The 16996-nt window shown below is 32.3% G+C and overlaps 1 long non-coding RNA gene across 1 annotated transcript in view; it reads left to right on the top strand.

Annotated features, from left to right (window-relative positions):
- LOC141549489 (uncharacterized) overlaps positions 1 to 16532 on the top strand; it is a 194053-nt gene extending 177521 nt beyond the window's left edge. The window contains exon 3 of the long non-coding RNA XR_012484367.1: positions 15744 to 16532. This is a non-coding gene — a long non-coding RNA (uncharacterized LOC141549489). The remainder of the gene's footprint in view (positions 1 to 15743) is intronic.
- The last annotated feature ends 464 nt before the right edge of the window (positions 16533 to 16996 follow it).

Below are 16996 nucleotides of genomic sequence, written 5' to 3'. Positions count from 1 at the left end.
AGCAGCAGTCACCAAAACCATTTGGTATTGGCTAAGAAATAGAGTAGCTGATCAGTGGAATAGGTTAGGCTTACACGACAAGATAGTGAATAAAAATAGCAATCTAGTGTTTGACAAACCAAAGATACCAATATTAGGCATAAGAATTCATTATTTGACAAAAACTGCTGGGAAAACTGGAAATTAGTATGGTAGAAACTAGGCATGGACCCACACTTAACACCACATACTAAGATAAGATCAAAATGGGTCCATGACTTAGGCATAAATAATGAGATTATAAATAAATTAGAGGAACATAGGATAGCTTACCTCTCAGACTTGTGGAGGAGGAAGGAATTTGTGACTAAAGGAGAACTAGAGATCATTATTGATCACAATATAGAATATTTTGATTACATCAAATTAAAAAGCTTTTGTACAAACAAAACTAATGCAAACAAGATTAGAAGGGAAGTAACAAATTGGGAAAACATTTTCACAATTAAAGGTTCTGATAAAGGCCTCATCTCCAAAATATACAGAGAATTGACTCTAATTTATAAGAAATCAAGCCATTCTCCAATTGATAAATGGTCAAAGGATATGAATAGACAATTTTCAGAGGATGAAATTGAAACTATTTCCACTCAAATGAAAGAGTGTTCCAAATCACTATTGATCATAGAAATGCAAATTAAGACAACTCTGAGATACCACTATACACCTGTCAGATTGGCTAAGATGACAGGAACAAATAATGATGAAGGTTGGAAGGGATGTAGGAAAACTGGGACATTGATATATTGTTGGTGTAGTTGTGAAAGAATCCAGCCATTCTGGAGATCAATCTAGAATTATGCCCAAAAATTTATCAAACTGTGCAAACCCTTTGATCCCGCAGGGCTACTACTGGGCTTATATCCCAAGGAAATACTAAAGAAGGGAAAGGGACCTGTATGTGCCAAAATATTTGTGGCAGCCCTTTTTGTAGTGGCCAGAAACTAGAAAATAAATTGATGCCCATCAATTGGAGAATGATTGGGTAAATTATGGTATATGAATATTATGGAATATCATTGTTCTGTAAGAAATGACCAGCAGGATGAATACAGAGAGGCTTGGAGATACTTACATCAACTGATGCTGAGTGAAATGAGCAGAACTAGAAGATCATTATACACTTCAACAACAATACTGTATGAGGATATATTTGGATGGAAGAAGTGGATATCTTCAACATAATTAAGATCTAATCCAGTTCCAATTGATCAATGATGGACAGAATCAGCTACACCCAGAGAAGGAACACTGGGAAATGTGTGCAAATTGTTTGCATTTTTTTGTTTTTCTTTCCAGGGTATTTTTACTTTCTGAATCCAATTCTTCTTTAGCAACAACAAAAACAACATTCCCATATCAAAAAAATTCGGTTCTGCACATATATGTTGTGTCTAAGATATACTATAACATATTTAATATGTATGGAAATCCCTGCCATCTAGGTGAGGGGGTGGAGAGAAGGAGGGGAAAATTCAGAACAGATGGGAATACAAGGGATAATGTTGTAAAAAATTACCTATGTATATGTACTGTCAAAAATGTTATAATTATAAAATGAATAAAAAACTTAAAAAAAAAAAAGTAAATAATCCAAGGAACAAAAAAATTTAATTGGCTAGTTGTAAAAGGATCTAAAAAAGGTAACTGAAGAAAATAATACACTAAAAATTTGAATTGAACAAATGGAAGTGAATGACACAATAAGATTTCAAGAATCAGTCAAATGAAAAACAAAAAAAAATAGAAGAAAATATGAAATATCTTTTAGAAAACATAACTCATCTGGAAAATAAATCTAGGAGTGACAATCTAAGGATTATTAGACTTCCTCAAAGGCATGATGAATAAAAGAACAAAGACATTATCTTACAGGAAATCATTAAAGAAAACTGCCCTGATATTTTAGAATTGGAATGTAAACTAGAAATCAAAAGAATCCACCAATCACCTCCTGAAAGATACTCTATAATTAAATGCCCAAGGAATGTAGTGGACAAATTTCAGAACTATCATGCCAATATATATATATATATATATATATATATATATATATATATATATATATATATATATATATATATATATTGCAAGCAGTCAGAAAGAAACAATTTAAATACCAATGAGACACAATTAGGATTACCCAGGACCTAGAAGCTTCCACACTAAAGGACTGAAAAGCCTGGAATCTGATATTTTGAAAAGCAAGGGAACTGTGATTACTGCTAAAATTAGCATTGGCTTTAAGGGAAGAAAATGGACATTCAATGATAAGGTGAATTATACCTAATTATTTACGTATTTCTAAATGAAAATTTTAATTTCTAATGAAATTTATAATGAAAAGAACAAAACTGAACAAAAAATTTAATCTCAAAAGACAGAACTCAAGAGAAGCATAAAAAGTTAAACAGGAAAGAACTCTTGAGAAATGTATTTCTTTTATGGGTATACTTAGATAATGTGGGTATAATTTGATTTTATTATGATAATATGAAAAGGAAACTAGAGGAGAAAAGGAGATCATATTGGAAGAAAAGGAGAAAGGAGATAAAATGAGGGAAATTAAATCTCACAAAGAGTCAAGGAAAACTATTATTATTGAGGGAAAGAAGGGAAGGGGATGAGCATTATATGAATTTTACTATTATCAAATGTGGTTCTAAGAAAGAATATCAGACATATTTGGTATCACAAAGAAACATCTCACCTTATAGGGAAGTAGGAGGGAAAGAATGGGAAAGACTATTAGAAGGGAAAACAGATGATGAAGGGGAAAGGTGTTAAAAAGGGGGAGGAGCTCTAAAGTGGAATAGAGGTCATCTATTCAATTTTCTTCAGAAATCTATTATAACTAAGTTTTCTGAGTTTGTCAATTAAGGAAGGTGATCATTAGAAGCAAAACACTGGGGATGAGGAAAAGGAGATAGGAAAGAGAAAAGTATAACCTTGGGTAAATAAGATGGAAGGAAATGCAGAATTAGTTATTTTAACTGTAAATGTGAATGGGATAAGCTCCTCTATAAAATGGAAGCTGATAGTAGACTGTATTAAAAGCCAGAATCCTACAATATGTTGTTTACAAGAAACACATTTAAAGCAGAGTGAAGGTAAGGGGCTGGAACATAATATACTATGCTTCAGGTGAAGGAAAAAAAAAAAAAAAAAAGCAGCAGTGGTAGCAATCCTGATCTCAGATCAAGTAAAACCAAAGATAGATCCAATAAAAAGAGATAAGGATGGAAATTATTTATTAAAGGGTACCATAGATAATGAAGCAATATCAGTACTAATCATATGTGGTCTAAGTGGTACAACATGGAAATTCCTAGAGAAGTTAAGAAAGATGAAAAAAGAAATAATTAGCAAAACTATACTTGTGGGGGAGCTCAACTTTGTTCTCTCAGAACTAGATAAATCAAACCACAAAATAAATAAGAAAGAAATAAAGGAGGTAAATAAAATGCTAGAAAAGTTAGGTATGATAAATCTTTGGAGTTTATTTTTTCTCAGCAGTTTAGGAAAGGTACACAAAAATTGACCATTAGGGCATAAAAACCTCAAAATCAAATGCAGAAAGACATAATGAGTGCATTTTTTTCGGATGATGATGCAATAAAAAACGTATGCAATATAAGACCATGAAAATAGACCAAAAAGTAATGTAATTGGAAACTAAATAATGTCATCCTAAAGAATAAATGGGTGAAGTAGCAAATCATAGACACAATTAATTATTTCATCCAAGAGAATGACAATGAGACTACATACCAAAAATTTTAGGATGCAACCAAAATGTTAATAAGGGGAAACTTTATATCTCTAAATGCTTGCTTGCATAAAATAGAGAAAGAGAACATCAATGAATTGAGCTTGAAACTAAAAAAGCTAGAAAAACAACAATTTTAAAACCCCAATCAAATATCAAACTTGAAATTCTAAAAAGAAAAGAACGGATTAATAAAATTGAAAGTAAAAAAAGAACAACTATTGAATTAATAAATAAAACTAAAAGTTGGCTTTATGAAAAAAAAACACAAAATAGACAAACTTTTAGTTAATTTGATTAGGAAAAGGAAAGCATAAAATAAAATTGTTACTCTCAAAAGTGAAAAGGAAAAACATTCCACCAATGAAGAGGAAATTAGAGCAATAATTAGGAGTTATGTTGCCCAAGTTTATATCCATAAATTTGATATTTTGATAAATTATCCCTAGGTAAAAGGAGGGATACCTACAAAAAATATAGATTGACCAGATTTACAGAAGAGAATTATTTAAATAGTCTCATTTTTGAAAAAGAATTAGAATAAGGTATTAATCAACCCCCTAAGAAAAATTCCCCAGCACCAGATGGTTTACATGTGAATTCTAGCAAACATTTAAAAAAACAGTTTACTTGAATACTATATAAACTATTTGAAAAACTAGGGAGTAACACAGACATGGTACTGATACCTTAACCAGGTAGGATGAAAACAGAGAAAGAAAATTATAGACCAATCTCCCTAATGAATAATGATGCAAAAATCTTAAATAAAAAATTAGCAAAGAGATTATAGAAAATCATCCCTAGGATACTACATAATGTCCAAATAGAATTTATTGCAGGAATGCAGGGCTGGTTCAATATTAAGAAAATTATTAGCATAATTGACTATATCAATAACCAAATTAATAAAAAATATGATTATCTCAGTAGATGCAGAAAAAGCATTTGATAATGTCCAACATCCATTCTGATTAAAAACACTAGAGAGTATAGGAATAAATGGACTTTCCCTTGAAATAGTCAGTAGCATCTATTTAAATCCATCAGCAAGCATCATATGTAATGGTGATAAACTGGAACCATTCTCAATAAGATCAGGGTGAAACAAAGTTGCTCACTCTCACCTTTACTATTTAATATTGTATTGGAAATGTTAGCTTTGGCAATAAGAGAAGAAAAAAGATGAATGGAATTAGGGTAGATAATGAGGAAATCAAATTATCACTCTTTGCAGATCATATGATCGTGTAGGTAAGAGAACCCTAGAGAATCAAAGAAAAAAACTATTAGAAATTATCCACAACTTTAGCAAAGTTGCAGAATATAAAATAGATCTACATAAATCATCAGCATTTTTATACAACACTAATAAAGTCCAAAAGCAAGAGATGCAAAGAGAAATTCCATTTAAAATAACTGTCAATAGTAGGAATCTATTTGCCAAAGGAAAGTCAGGAACTATATGAGCAAAACTATAGAACACTTTCCACACAAATAAAGTCAGGTCTAAACAATTGTAAAAAATATATTGTATTCTTGGATAGGTTGAACAAATATAATAAGTATAAGTTAAATACAATATTTGTATACATGTCCAAATAATCATTTTGCTGTGCAAAATGAATCAGACTTTGAAACAGTGTACAATTAGCCTGTGAAGGAAATCAAACATATAGGCAGACAAAAATATAGGGAATGGGAATCCTATGTAGTGGTTCATAATAATCTCCCAGAGTTCTTACGCTGGGTGTAGCTGGTTCAGTTCATTACTGCTCTATTGGAACTGATTTAGTTCATCTCAATGTTGGAGTCAGCCAACTGATAATTTTTAAATATTCTCTTCTGTATCTATTTTATATAGCTGCAGTTTTTTCTATGAGGAATTTTACATTTTTCTTTCTTTCATTCTTTTTTTTTTTTTTTTTTTTTTTTTTTTTTTGTTTAATTGATTCTTAATGTCTTATAGAGTCATTAGATTCCATTTGCCAGTTCTAGATTTTATGGTGTGATTTTCTTCAGTTAGCTTTTGTATCTCTTTATTACATTTGAATAATTCTACTTTGTAAAATGTTGTTTTCTTCAGTGTTTTTTTTTCCTTTAATTTGGCCTACTGTATTTTTTAAATAATTAATTTTTTCAATCAAATTTTGTCCTTCCTTTTCTAGGCATTTGACTCTCTCTTGCATACATCATATTTCTCTTCCCAATTTTTATTTTACTTATTTTATTTGCCTTTTAAAATCTTTTATGTGAGCTTCTTCTTGGAAGTTTCTTTGGGCTTGAAACCAAATTATATATCTATGTGAGCTTTCCCCTGTGAACATTTTGTCTTCTGAGTTGGTGTTTTGTTCTGTCTTGTCACCATAATAATTTTCTATGGTAAAGGTTATTTTTTTTTCTTCCTCATTTCCTTTCTCTCCCCTCTCATTCTGTTACTTTTCAGCTTGAGTTCTGTTTCTGGGGTAGAGCAAAAATTGACCAAAGATTCTTGTGAAGCTCTGAGCTTTAATTTTGAGCACAGGGGCCCTTGGTGTTTGGTATTTTTTTCATAGTAGGTTTTATCCAGGCTCTATCTAGGCAATAGTCTGGTTTCCAGCACTGGTAATTTGCCTTCTAAGCTGAGAGTGGAGGCTGCCCCACTGTCCTGCTCTGCTTTCAAGTCAGATTAGAGGGTCACAGTTGCTGATCTATTGTAATCAAGACCGTCTCCTTGGCTTTCCCTGATATCATCTGAGCTGGGTTGAGCAACCTTTTAACCCCAATGAGACTGTCTTTTCTTGAGGTTCTTTGAATTGGTCCTGAATTACAGAGTAGTTTCATTCCATCAGTTCAGTTTAAGGGGATATTCAAGGAAAATTGTAAAAGTTTGAATTGCTTCCTGGCTTCTCTCTGTCATCTTGGTTCTCACCCAGAACTGCTTTGCTTCTTTTTAACAACTAATGATTTGAGGACATTCAGAGTTTCCCTTTTTTCTATAGCCCTTATTTTTATAGTTCATTCTCTGAAGATTGAATTGAAATTTTCCTAAGTCAAGATCAGATGTCATCAAATCTTCCAAATGATTTCTAATATAAATTGTATCCCTGCCCACTGTTTTCTGCTCAAACAAGTTTGGATGGAGATAGATCCTTTGTCTAAGTTTCCCAAAGCTCAGGGCAATATGGTTGTAGAGATAGTCTCTGTGGACTAGAGTAATATGATGTCATTCTCTCAGCCTCTCACTTCTCACTGAAATATTCATTCTCATTAATTGTTAACCAGCCTGAGTTCATTTCCCCTCAGAAACTCTCATTCTCCCAAAAGTAAATAAACTGTGAACCCATGGCATGAAAGGACTTTGACATTCCTCTGATCTGTTTTATTAATAAAAGGCAAGCATTGTTAATAAAATGAATAGCTAGAAATTAGGTTTCTTCAAAGTTTTAAATGTCACATGGTGTAGCCTGAACTTGAAAACCATTAGTTGGTATGATTTGAAAGAAATTCTTATTCAGCTACTGCTAGAACTAAGTGGACTCAAGAACCCTTTAATTTTGATATTTTGTTATTTTGATTTATTTAATATCTGAGGTAACTCTGGAGCTGTTAGGAATACTTAGATTCACATATAAACTTAGAAAAATAAACTGGATAGCTAATTAAAATGATTTAGGAACTTCAGGGGAAGATCAAATAAACAGGGGTAGGAATAGAATAAATAGAATAAAATTCTTGTATAATGGTAAGAAAAGCATAATACTGGTCAGGAATAAACTCTATTAAGGTGAAAGTTAAAAAGTTAAGAAATTTATAAGTAAGTATTTCTTATCCTAGATAAAATAATGTTACATCTGAAATTAGAAGATCTGTAACTACTACCTATGCCATAAATTTGCCTTGTGATAATGAACAATTAATAATGAACACTTAAGCTAGTTTCATTTTTGATTAAAAATAAAAGAATTGTTCTAACCCTATATGTCCAGAAAGGCTGTTATGAGAATATAGTGAGGTAGTGAATGCAAAGTGCTTTATAAATTTAAAATAACAATAGTTACAATGCAAGGTATGGATTTTGTGAATTCAGAAGGCCTATGTTTTTTTCAAGGAAGAAGAGACATGTCACCAGGTAACCAATGCATACATATATATAGGCACATGTGTGCATATACATATACATATACATGTATATATATATATGCATATAAGAATTTATGTATATCTGCATCCCTGGTAATCTATATCGTGATGACCACATTAGCACCCTGGATGCCTTAGAATCAGCTGGAGTCAGGATAAGCAAAAGTCTTTATTCTTGGTCTTCAGTGATAGAAGTCAAGGGGATGGAAGCAGAATCTCTGCCACGTCACCTCTTCATCTCTCACCCAGAGTCAGTCTGGCTAGTCTCACAGCACCTCCTAATCCTTCCCACAATTCTCTGTGTACACCAAATGATTGGGCCAGCACAGGATAGTAGGAAGGGCAAGCACATTCTTATAGAGTATTGTCCAATTGGTAATTAGCCTCAAGTGCTCAATTGTCTGACCTCAGTGCATTGACTCAAGAGTTTCGGCCCTTTACACTATATATTTGGTGAATAGACAATGTAAAATTAGCTGAGGTGATACTTTTCATGCTAAACACCCACATACATACTATGCATACATAATTTACATACATATATGTATTAATATACATAAATACACATATATGTATACATAACACAATGTTTATATGTGTATTCATATACACAATTTTATATATGCAAATAGTTATGGCAGAGGGTAAAAAGTTAAAAAGAAAGGTTTTATGGAGAAAATAGGACTTTAAAAAAAAGACGAAAACAAAAAGAGAGGAAAAAATTAAAAGAGAGGAGTATTTAAAATTTAGGGATAATAAAGTATACACTTAATGAACATGAATACTCAGTGTGATATAGGTAAGCTATAACAAGGCTCCTCTATCTTGGTTGGATTAATCAATAAAATTGTACTTACAATAGTAGTCTTCATAATGGATCCATGCTTATTTTCCTAGGCTCTGCAAGCCAATTTGATTTTGATGGTCCCTGAGACAGCTCTAATGTTCCTGAGTCTCCACTGACATTCTTACCAGTTCTAAAATTAGAAACTATGACTTTGCTTGCTGTTTTATATATATTTCTACTAATGTAAAGACACATCTATCTACTTTACATGATAATGGATAATTGTTGCATCATTATAGTATATAATAATTTTCAATGAAATGAATGCCAAATTTCTCAGATCAATTCTTTTTGTCAAATAAGTCCCAAACCTCTTCTCTTCTGTAACTTATTGAAAGAAAGTAAAAGTTATACCAAACTTGGGAAACTTCCTATTTCTCCCAGATTAGAAAAGAAAATGGCAATGTAGTAATTATTGAGAAGTTTCTATTCCTTAGAGATGACTAAAAAAAAATATACATTAACAGTAGCAGAGTTCCGCTTTCTTCTACTGAAGAGACATAAGAAGCATGGTGGATAATATATTGGAATCTGGAAGACTTAAATTTAGACATAACTTTGAAAAGTTACTTTTGATTAATTTTGTTTCTTTTGTTGCAAGATGGAGATAATGCAGAAAGTGAAAAAATGTACCTATTTCATAGGATTGTTAGGTGGATCAAATTAGAAAAAAATTATAAAACATTTATCATAGTCCCTGGTTCATAATTTGAACTATATGAATGATTATTCCCTTTATTTCCCTTTCTTCTCCCCCTTTCAATGATAGCTGCCCCCCTCTTTCTTCAACCAATAACAATGACTCTCTTCCATTGAGCAAACAAATCATACGAAGTATCAACTTTCTCATTTGAAAGTCCTCTATATCTTCTGGCTCCTACTTCTTATGAATCTTCTTGTTCTCTACTTACTTCACTGCTTCATCTCTGGCTTTTTGACAGCTTCCAAAATCCAAGTCAGAGCCCTTGGGTGTTCACTGATACATTTTATAAGAATTTTGCATATGATACCTGAACTTGAGTTTGCTCCTTGTATGTGAAATTCAGCTTCTTGGTACCTTCATCTTTTAGGGATCCCAAATTCCTTTGAAATACAGTTCATGATAACACCTCCCATATATTATCTTTACTAATCCCCCAGTTGTGAATTCTCTCTAGCTTCTCAAATTTCTCTCTTCAGACTTTGAATTTTCTTATCTATTCACTCCTTGAAAGGGCCCTCAAAAGCCAGCTAGTTAAATTTTCATATGGCTAAGTGACGACTGAAGAAATAATGACTGCAATGAATTATGGCTTACACAGCTATTTTGAAAGTTTTAAAATCTGAATGTTAAAAAATTATAACACAAATAACTTTGATGAGACTCAGGGAAACACATAAACTCCATTGAGAAGACAGTGACTTCCACACATGAGGGAAAGACAAACTGTACTGAGACACAAACACAAAAAATAAAATCTTGTAAGAGGAAAGCAATTTCAAGACTATTGGATTAGAATAAAGGTCAGTAATCTGAAAGGTAGAGACAAGTAAGATTGTGAAGGGCATTAAATACTCCCTGAGGCTATTTTATTCTAAAGCCACAGAAGATTTTGAATGGAGGAGAGATGACTTATTTAGAACTGTTTATGAACAATCTGTGGAATAATGAAATGAAATGTAAAGGAAGAAGGAAGAGGGGTAAAGAGTTTATGGCAGGAAAAATAAAGTGTATATTTTGCCTGAACAAGAACAGTGAAGACAAATATTGTGTTGAAGAATCAATAAGACAAAGATTAATTCCATAGATAAAGTTTGGAAGATCAAAGAATAATTCCCAATTAAAATATGCCAATGATATTTTTCATGTCTCCTGGATCATGTTTCCTTACATGTGCAAAGGAAAAAAAAAATGATATTGAAGAAGGAAAGAAGAATTATCTTAGACTTTACCTTAGCAAAATTGAAGAACTCCTTTCTAACTCTTAGAATTTTAAGTTTGATCTGTCTTTCCTTTAAAATCCAAATCAATTCACACAGGTTGAAAGCAATATGAAAGAGGTCTCCTCAGGATAGCGCATTTCAAGAAACTATAGTACATTTAACCTAAAGGTAGAATATTTTATCATCCTAAGCAACAGTGTTAGGGAAAATCATCTTAGGTAATGCTCTGTAGAATACATATTAACATCCATTTGCATCTAATTTTAAAATATTTACTGGCTAGGATAAAAAATATCAAAAATATAATTTTATTATGCTTTACAAACATATAAATTAGCATGAAACTGTAAATTTAAAATGAAGAAGAAGAAGAAGAAGAAGAAGAAGAAGAAGAAGAAGAAGAAGAAGAAGAAGAAGAAGAAGAAGAAGAAGAAGAAGAAGAAGAAGAGTTTTGAATTTAACCTTCAAGAAATCAGGCCACTGAAAAGTCCATATTTGAATTAAAATGGAGAAAATATCTGATGAGAATACTGTACACATGTGGAAAAGGTCAAGAAAAGTAAATAAATGTAAGTTTAACTTAATGCAGAAACAAATGAAATTTGAAGAGTGATATATCAATTCAAATATTTAAGGTCACTAATTCTTTTAAAGACAAATGCAATATTTTATGAAGGAAAAATCTCAACTATATATATTTTTATGAGTGTGACCGTGCATAGAATACCTTTTAAATTTTTTTCTAAAGCTTTTTATTTTCAAAAGATATGCATAGATAATTTATCATCATTGATCCTTGCATAGACTTTTGGTTCAGATTTTCTCCTTCTTCCCACCCCCTCCCCTACATGGCAATCAATCCAATATATATTAAACATGCTAAAATATGTGTATATATACATACATATTATAAAATTATGTTGCTGCACAAGTGAAATCTGATCAAATAAAGTAACTGAGTAAGAAAACAAAATGCAAATGAACAAGAACAAAAAGAATTAGAATGTTATGTAGTGATATAAAGTTTTCTCTTTGGGTGTTGATGGCTCTCTTCATCACAAGATCATTAGAACTGGCATCACTCATCTCATTGTTGGAAAGTTACATTCATCAGAATTGATCATCGTATTATTTTGATGAGGCTCTGTAAAATGATCTCCTGGTTCTGCTCAGTTCACTTACCATAAGATGATGTAAGTCTCTCCAGGACTCTCTAAAATCATCTCCCTAATTATTTCTTATAGAACAATAATATTCTATAACATTCATGTACCATAACTTATTCAGCCATTCTCTACCTGATGGGCATCCATTTAGTGTCCAGTTTCTTGCTACTACAAAAAGGACTGCTACAAACAGTTTGCACATTTGGGTCCCTAAACTTCCTTTAAGATCTTTTTGGGATATAGACCCAATAGAAACACTGCTGGATCAAAGGGTATGCATAGTTTGATAATTTTTTGAACATAGTTCTAAATTGCTTTCCAGATTGGTTAGATTCGTTCACAGTTCTACCAAAAATGTATCAATGTCCCAGTTTTCCCACATCCCCTCCAACATTTGTCATATTTCTTTACCTGTTGTCTTAGCCAATCTGAGAGTTGTGTAGTGGCATCTCAGAGTTGTCCTAATTTATATTTCTCGGATCAGTAGTGATGTAGACCACCTTTTCATATGATTAGAAATTGTTTTATTTTTTTAATCTGAAAACTGTATGTTTATATCATTTGACAATTTATAAGTTGAAGAATGGCTTGAATTCATAAAAATTTGAGTCAGTTCTCTATATACTTTAGGAGTGAGGCTTTCATCAGAAATCTTCTTTGTAAAAATGTTTTCCCATTTTATTGTTTCCCTTCTGATCTTGTCTGCATTAGTTTTGTTTGTACAAAATGTTTTAACTTAATATAATTAAAATTATCTATTTGGTGTTCAATTATGAGTTCCTGTTCTTCTTTGGGCACAAATTCCTTCCTTTTCCACAAATCTGAGAGGTAGACTATTCTATGTTCTTCTAATATCACTTATAATATCACTATGTCTAAATCATGAACCCATAGTTTTCAGGAAATCCAATAATTCTTAAATTGTCTCTCTTAGATCTATTTTCCAAGTCAGTTATTTTCCCAAGTAGCTATTTTAGATTTTTTTTTCTATTTTTAATTTTTTTTTGTTTTGCTTGACTGATTCTTAATTTCTCATTGAATCATTCATTTCCATTTGTTGAATTCTGATTTTTAGTGAATTATCATTTTTTTTAGTTCTTTTGGTATTTGTCCAATTGAATTTTCAAATGAGTTGTTTTATTCTATAGATTTTTCCTATTTCACAAATTATTTTTAAAAGAGTTATTTTCTTTTTCAATTTCACAAATATTGTTTTTCAGGGAGTTTCTTTTTCCATTTTGTCAAATCTATTTTTAAGGAGGCATATGCTTTTTCCATTTCACTAAGTCCATTTTGTAATGAATTTTCTTCAGATTATTTCTGTTTCCTTTTTCAAACCTTCTTGTAGAGTCCTCATTCCCTTTCCCTATTTTTGTTTCAGCTCTCTTTTAAGACCTTTTATAATTTCTTCTAGGAGAGTGTTGTATGATAGAGACCAATTTGTATCATCCTTTTATATCATCTGGAGACAATCTTCGTTTAGTCTCCTAAGGGTTTGAAATCTGTTCTTCTCTTTCACCATAAAAATTATCTATATTCAGAGTTTTCTTTGCTTTTTCACTCATTTAAAAAAGAAAAAAAGAAAAAAAAAGTTGAGAAATGTTTTGAGGGCAAGGGAGACTGTCTAAGCTTGTTCTACAAGCAGCAGCAACTGCCCCGACTGACTTTAGATGCTGGGGGAGGGGGACGTGGACAGGCCTTATGGGATTCTGAAATTCTGGGGTTCACTATTTACGTTTTGTATTTGTGTTGTGTAAAGTATAGGCTAGCTCCCTGGAGGGCATCAAGATCAGCCAGAGTCAGGATAAAACAAAGTCCTTCGTCTTTAGGGGGAGAAGTAAAGGAGACAGGGAAGCTGCCACACAGCTTGCCAAAGAAGTATCCTGGATTCTGGAGTCAGGAAATCTCCAGCCTCTCTCCTCCTTGTCCTGCTGGCAAGTAACTATGACTTCTTTCTGTGCCCTCCAATCCTTGACTAAGATTATCTCACCACCAAAAATTCAGCAAGCACCAATGGTGAGTAAAGCCATCATCCAAATATATGCTAATAGATCCATTATCTCACATTGAATAGGAACTCTTAAGTACCCTCTTATCTTATTCAGAGTTTCAGCCCTCTACAATGTTGGATGTTTATAATTTCTCATCTACTGGATAGTATCTAGGGCAGAATAACCAACACTGATGTGGATTCCTCCCTATTCTTTAGCCAGTGAACCCACACCATCCCAGGTTTGTTCTGTTTGCCCGAGGCACCTCTAATCAGCCAGTTTACATTTGGTTCATCTCCCTCTGTGCTGGATTGAAACTGATCTTTTCTAGATAGCTTAAAAATTATCTTCTGCTGGTAATGTGTTGCACTCCCAATTTTTGTGGATTCTGCCAGTCCAGAATTAATTCAGAGGTTAAATTTGCTAATTATTCTGAGGGTCACAAGAGAAGGTCAGAAAGAAACTCTCTGTGATCTTGGCTCTGTCCCCCTCAGACTTAAATTTTTCAGGAAATCATCAAAGAGAACTGCCTTGATATCATAGAATTAGAAGGTAAAATAGACATTAAAATAATTCACCAAACATCTTCTGAAAGAGACCCAAATTAAAACTCCAAGGAATATCATGGCTAAATTTCAGAAATATCAAACCAAGATAAAAATATTGCATGCAGGCAGAAAACAAAACAAAACAAAACAAAACAATTCAAATACCTTGATATAATCTAAATTTTCTATTCTGTGATCAATAATGATCTCTAGTTCTTCTTTGGTCATAAATTCCTTCCTTCTCTACAAATCTAAGAGGAAAACTGAAAACTGTTGGGACCCTGGATTTCTTAAAATTAGCCAGAGTCAGGATAATAAAAAGTCTTTATTCTTAGTCTTGTGCAGTCATGGTGAGGGGATTAGATCTAGCAATCTCCACACCTTCTTTCTTTCTCTCTACAGCCAGGAGAATGCCTCTATTTCCTCCTACTACTTCATCCACTCATATCACTTCCCCTTCTTTGTCCACACCCAGCTGGATAGTTGGGGAGGGTCATCCTTCAAACATGTTAATAGAGAATTGTCCAATTTGCAATTAGTCTCACATGCTCCATCATCCAAGTGCTTTGCTCAGTTGTAGCCCTTTACAGAACACTATCCTATGTACTTCTAATTTATTTATAATCTCATTGTTTATGCCTAAATCATGAACCCACTTTGATCTTATCTTAGTATGTGGTGTTAAGTGTGGGACCATGCCTAGTTTCTGCCATACTTATTTCCAGTTTTCCCAGCAGTTTTTGTCAAATAGTGAATTCTTATCCCCAAAGTTGGGATTTTTGGGTTTGTCAAACACGAGATTGCTATAGTTATTGACTATTTTGTTCTGTGAATCTAACCTATTCCACTGATCAACTAGTCTATTTCTTAGCCAATATAAAATGGTTTTGGTGACTGCTGCTTTATAATATAGTTTTAGACCAAGTACAGCTAGGCCACCTTTATCTGCCTTTTTTTTTCTCATTGGTTTCTTTGAAATTATTTACCTTTTGTTTTTCCATATGAATTTTGTTGTTATTTTTTCTAAGTCATTAAAATAGGTTCTTGGGATTCTGATTGGTACAGCATTATATAAATAGATTAGGTAGTATGTCATCTTTATTATATTTGTTTGAGCACTTAATCTATGAGCACATAATTTTTTCCAATCGTTTAGCTTTGACATTATTTGCATGGAAAACAATTCAAATACTAAGAAGACACAATAGGGATTACTCAGGACCTAGCAGCTTCCTCCTTAAAGGATGAAAGAACCTGGAACTAATATTCCAAAAGGTAAAGGAAATTGGAACACAAATAAGAATTAACTACTCCACTAAACTGAGCATTTTCTTCCAGGGAAGAAGATGGATCTTCAATGAAACATGTTAATTACATTTATTTTTGATGACAAGACCAGAGCACAATGAAATATTTGGCTTTCAAATATAGAAATCAAGACAAGCACAAAAGGTAATAAGAAAAGAATCTCTATTATGCATATAGATAGTGCATGTATAATTTGATTTTATTGTTATAATATAAAAAAGAAACTAGAAATAAAAAGGTGAATTTATCAAAAAAAAGGGGAAAGTGGAGTAAAATGAGGGAAATTACATCTCATGAAGAGGCAAAGAAAACCTCTTATAATTGAGGGAAACAAGGGAGGGAAATGATCACTTTGTGAATCTTATCTCATCAAATTGGCTCAAAGAGAGAATATTAGACATAGTTAGTTACACAGAGAAACTTCTCTCACCTTATCAAAAAAGTGAAAGGGGAAAGGGGAAAAAGGGTGAGATAGGCTAATAAAAAGGAAAACAGAAATAGTAGAGGAAAAGTATAAGAAAAGGAGAGGAACTCTAAAGAGAGAGGACTGCTTGAGACAAGTGGTGCTCAAAAGTAAAATACAGAGGAGAAGGTAAAGGGGAAAAGGAAAGAGTAAAGTATAATTTTGAGGTAAATAAGATGGCTGGAAATACAGAATTAGTACTTTTAACTGTAAATGTTAATGGGATGAACTCTCACATAAAGCAAAAGCAGATAGTGAACTGGATTAACAACCTAAACCAGATAGGATGAAAACAGAGAAAGAAAACTATAGAATAATCTCTCTAATGAATATTGATGTAAAAATTAAAAAAAAAAGGTTGACCATTATCACCATTACTATACAATATAGTATTAGAAATGCAAGCTTTGGCAATGAGAAGAAAAAGAGATGAAAAGAATTAGCGTAGGTAATGAGGAAATCACTTTTTTCAGATGATATGATAGTGTAGGTAGAGAACCCTAGAGAATCAAAGAAAAAACTATTAGAAATAATCCACAACTTTAGAACAATTGTAGAATACAAAAAAATCCACATAAATCATCAGTATTTGTATATATCACCAACAAAGTCCAATAGCAAGAGATAAAAAGAGAAATTCCTTGTAAAGTAACTGTTGATAGTATAAAACATTTGGGAATCTATCTGCCAAGGGAAAGTCATGAACTATATGAGCAAAAGACTTTTCACACAAATAAAGTCAGATCTAAACAACTGGAAAAGTATCCAATGCTCTTGGATAGGTTGAGAGAATATAATAAAGATGACAATACCACCTAAA

This window comes from Sminthopsis crassicaudata, chromosome 1 (assembly GCF_048593235.1).
Source record: "Sminthopsis crassicaudata isolate SCR6 chromosome 1, ASM4859323v1, whole genome shotgun sequence".
NCBI classification, from domain to species: Eukaryota; Metazoa; Chordata; class Mammalia; order Dasyuromorphia; family Dasyuridae; genus Sminthopsis; species Sminthopsis crassicaudata.
This window is presented reverse-complemented; position numbering and strand designations above follow the sequence as displayed.